This window comes from Mauremys mutica, chromosome 14, assembly GCF_020497125.1.
Source record: "Mauremys mutica isolate MM-2020 ecotype Southern chromosome 14, ASM2049712v1, whole genome shotgun sequence".
Classification (NCBI taxonomy): domain Eukaryota; kingdom Metazoa; phylum Chordata; order Testudines; family Geoemydidae; genus Mauremys; species Mauremys mutica.
In genome coordinates, this window is record NC_059085.1 from 7,235,465 (window position 1) to 7,240,459 (window position 4,995).

The window sequence follows — 4,995 nt, forward strand, 5'->3', positions numbered from 1 at the left end:
CTTTTATCAGAGCACCGGGTCAGGCCAGGAGGCGCGGGGGGAGGGGAGAGCCGCAGGGGGACGGCCGGGAGGGGGAGGGAGAGCGGAGGGCAGTGACTGCGCTGCAGACACCGTCCCCAGTCTCCCGCTGCAGCCAGGGGCTCTCGGCTCACCTGGAAACCAGCCCTCGGCCTCCCCAAAGCAGAGACACCCAGAGCGGGTGCCCACCTCTCCCTGAGCTGACCCCCACCGAGGGCTGGGGACAGCTCCCCTCCCCTGACAGCCCTGGCCAGCCCCACCGCAGGTCACGGCCATGGGAACGCAGCGACTGCAGGCTGGCGCTACCGAGTGGAGCCCTGTGTTACCCCACGGGGCAGGGCGCTGGGGCAGCAGGGATCCGGCCCGGCACAGCGCTGGTGTCTCTGGGCCACGGGTCGCTCCCCAGGGGCCCCTGCGCCTGTGGCCTTTGCACGAACTTGTCCCGCACAGCCCAGGCTCTCGGGAGCTCAGCAGGGGCTGTTCTGCAACACGGCAGCCAGACCACGCTGCTGCTGCCCACGGGGGGCAGGCCCCACGGCCCCCATGGCTGGGGAGAGTCTGCCCACAGCCAGCAGCGCTGCTCCACAATGGGTAAGTCAGGGAGGTGGAGAAGACTCCTGTCTGTGTGTGTCACACACACACACACACACACACACACACACACACACACACACACACACACACACACACACACACACACACACACACGTCTTCTACACAGACCCCATTCCACACTTATACACACAGCCTTCTACACCCCCCCTTCTACACCCAAACCCACCCAGCCTTCTACACACATACACCCCCTCTACAATCGCACACGCGCACACACACACACACACACACACAAAATGGATGTTTTTCATTTTGTTCTAAATTTTCTGTAAATTTTTTGGATGAAAAATTTGGACACACAAGATTTTGAAACAATTCATGTAACGTTAGTGGGGCAAACCCACTTTTTGCTCCCTTGTTAATGTTTCCCCCTGCCCCACAGCAGCGAGGAGAGTAAAGAACAGAGAAGGGGGGCTGAACCTGCCCCCCAAAACAAAATAGTCCAAAACCAGAATATGGCTCCGACACGAAGAATTGCCACAAACATTTGCATTTTGGTCGGAAAGGGGTTTGCTGCTGAACTCCGGCCCTCAGGAACTGCTTGATGAGCACCAGTCCTGAGCAGTAAGCAGCAGGCTGGGAGTTGCTGGAGCCACCCGTGGGTTACGCCTGCATGGCAGATGTACAGTGTCTCGGCTGTGCGTATATATCACAATAGCTTTCGCTTGGAGTGGCTCTGTGCAGTCACATGCAAAAAAACGACAACCCATCCCTCCCATGGAGCTGGCATTTCCAGAGCCCAGCCCTTGCTTCTCGTTCCCTTCCAGACCAGGAAAGTGCAATTTCCAGGACCCCAGCAGGCAAATCACTGCCTGCAGAGCAAAGGTGACCCCTCCCACATAACCTTAACTCTGCCCTGCCCTGGTGAGTCCCTCAGGGACGTCTCAGTACTGAGGGCCCAAAGGCGGGAGCTGCACGCTCTGGTCACCATCAGGCTGTGGCTTCGTTCCCGTTGGACTTACATAATGGGTCAGTAAAGCCGCCTGAGTGGCTGGCGGCCCCACTATCCCCCGGCACACCACGCTGGCGGACCAAGCGCTCGTGAGTGCCGGGATTGGGAACTGGTTCTTGGTGCCAGACCTGAGATCTCTGCTGGGGCAGCCCCCTGGAGCCAGAGATGGATCTGGCCACAGATTCTCCCCTCCCTTGGTGCAAAAAACAGGGTTTGAGACAGGCTGCATCAGATCAGTGGCCCTGGGGCCAGGCACCCAGCCAACCTGCAGATTCTGCGCAGGAGAATGAGCCAGCCCAGACCCACCTGTGCATTGTTAATTGCCGATGTAGCTGAGCAGCAATTAGGCCAGGAGCAGCTTGGCTAATAAAGGCTTATGAGGGCTGAGGCCACAAGCCCCCCAGCTGCTGATGGTGGACGTGCCTCAGGAAACCCGGGTAGGAAGCTAGTCCCTGAGGCGTCTCCCTGGAAAGCAGAGGCTCCTGGAGAGAGGAACAGGCCTAGGCAGATGATGCGCCCAGGCAAGGCACTGGAGCAGCCCAGCAGAAGGAACTGGGTATGGGATCTCCTGGGGCAGTAAAGAGTAAAGCGCTGTTGGGGGACGACTAGCGTCTGGCCAGAGACCCAGGCTCCACGCAGGGATCTAACCTGAAAGTGCCCCCGGGCTGGGCCGGCGAAATAGAAGACTGATTAAGATGGGGCAGAGAGCTGCCAGTGGGGCAGCTGACTGAAGCTTTCTCTGAGGTTTTTGGGTTGCCCTTGTCTGTTGAATGAAGGGGGCCCTCTGACGAATGAACTCTTTCATACTAGAGAGGCCACCTTGGTGAGGGGAAACTGAGGCTGGGACTCCCCTGCAGGGCTGCTCCTCACCCTAGGGGGTGTGCCAGGGTGCTCTCCATGCCATTCCAGGCCCCGGGTTCCCCTTCAACGCTAAGCTGGGCCCCACAGCAGCATATCCATTTCATGGCACCCGATGTGGCAGATGTGACTGTGGAGAGGTGGCTTTAAACAGGAACAAAATACTGCTGCAACCTTGACCGTTAGTCAGCCCTGCGTAGGCTAGGTGCTGCCAGGGGCCCCGACACCACAGGACTCGCTTCTTTCAAACCGGAGCAGTAACAAGCTCTACCCAGCCCACCTGAGCGAGAGCTTGCTGCACTGGCTGGGTTTGCTGCTTGCTCATTTGTGAGTGTCTCTGTGGGGAGGCGGGGGGCTGAGGAGGGCAGGCGGGGAAAGCTGTCACGGGGGCGATTGCATTTAGCTCTGGACACAGTGATTGCAATTTAGCTCTGGCAGGAGGGAGCCTGTGGTCCGGGGCCTGCCCCGTGGCAGTTCTGTCTCCCGCACTCACGAGTGGCCCCCGGTGGTCGTCCGTTGTGCCATTCCTGGGGCGTTTGTCTAGACTAGCAACACAGCCGTGGTTTACTGGGGTCAGGTCTGTGTTAGCCAGCCCTGACCTCAACTCGGGGCCTCGGCCGTGGGTCACAGGGAGGGGAGGGTGATCTCTCCACTTCCCAGCCCGGTCCCCCAGAACCAGGACAGCCCTTGGCCCAGGCTCTGGCTTCAGCGGGGAGCCCCTGTGCAGAGCAGCACCCTGGGGTGGGGTGTTCGTGGGTCCTGCACTGCCAAGGAGATGAGTTCCACAGAGTGCCATGAGGCTACCTACAGCTAACGAGTGGTGCCCAGTGGCCTGGGGGCAGGCAGCTGGGATGCCCCGGCCAGGCCAGGGCCCAGTCAGAGTGGGGGTGACGCTGGTGGTGGGGGGTCATGTGAGCTGTGGCTATCTGGGCAGGTCTGCAGCCCAAGGGCCGGGGTGGCTGGGAGGAAATCAATCTCTGCCCTGTCTCTGGTGTGTGGGGCTGGACCAGGAAGAGTGGGGACAGCTGGCTCTGGTGGGGACCATCTGAGTGAGCTACTGCAGCCTAGGACTCCTGCCATGGGGGCAGTGGTGGGCTGGGCTCCAGCCTCCTGCCAGTGGGGAAGGGCTGGGTTTGGCATCCTCTAGCAGAGAGGATGGGGGTGGGGGGAGTTCCTGGGAACAGCAAACACCCCTTCTGGGGCATTTGGGGGAGAGAGTGGGAATTTGCTGCGGTCTCCCAGCCCCTCCCTGAGCCATGGTTTTATTGCTGGGGCGGGGGACAGATGGTGACCCCAAAAGTTACTTCTCCCATCAGTCCCTGGCTTCAGCTACTTTTCACCCTGAGGGCATCTTCACTGCAGACCTAACCCGGGCTCCTGCAGTCTACTGGGCCAAACAGAACCGAATCTGGTCCACATGGCGGGGGTAGGGTCCCTCTGTCTGGCGGGAGGTGGGCATGGAAGCAGGCAGGATTTACACTCGAGTGTCAAGATGTTTAAGAACATTTGCCAGGTCTAAGAATGTTGGTTCACCAGTTTGAATGGCAGAGGTGATACTAACGTGCCCTTTCTCATGAACAGAGGATGCAATAGTTTATTTTTAATGCAGAGTTGGCGTCATTGAGCAGTTTTGTACTCCCGAGACAACAATGCCAAAGCAAAACGCTTTTTGATGAATAATTCAATCCGGCTCTTTCCCCGCAGACAATCCTGTGGATAATCAGGGAGAGCCAGCGAGTCAGTGCGTGCACACGAGGCTCTATGCCAGCCCAGGAACAGTTCAAACAGAGAAGGCTTCTTGCGTGTACAGAATGACAGTGCAGTAAACGACGACGGCATCTCTCCTGCAAGCTGCAGGCCTCCGGCACCAGGCAGCTCGGTCACCCATGGAGTGCAGCTCTCCGCGCAGGCGAAGTCCGGGGGCAGTTAGAGAGCTTGGCGTCCAAGTTCTAGGAGAGGCCAACGGCAAGGTCCCAACCTTGCCCCAGCCCTGTTATGCTGGTAAAGGGGCTGGAGTGGTGGAAAGGGCCCTGGAAAGCTGGATCTGACCAGGGGAGGAGTCCTTGGGGCAGGCTGCGTGGCAGACGTGCAGCTGCCTTCCAAGGCCCCCCTGCCCCCCGTTACAGGGGCATGCTGGCGTAGTGTGGCCGCATGCAGCATTGTGACCTGCAGGGCTGCCCCAGGAGGCTGCTGGCATCTAGCCAGGCCCTCGGGGCTGTCTGGGGCGGCCCAGGATTGGGGGGTCACGAGGGCCTCCTCTCCGAGGTGCAGCCCCGAATCTCTCGGGGTGCTGAGAAGAGTAAAGCAATGGCTGAGGGGGGTGCTCACAGATTCCAGCCCCTGCTGAGCGTGGTGGGGGTCACCGGTTAGGAGAATGGCAGTCGCTGGAGGTGTCTGTAACTGCCCCGCCCCACTCGTTAACCCAGGGCCGTCAGCGGCAGCCCCGCGCTCTGCTCTGAGTTACCTCTAGCAGACATGGGGCAGGAGCGCCAGCGGCAGACCCCGGCTGCAGGGAACTGGCTCTCTCAGTGGGGTCGGTCCCTCGCCTCTCC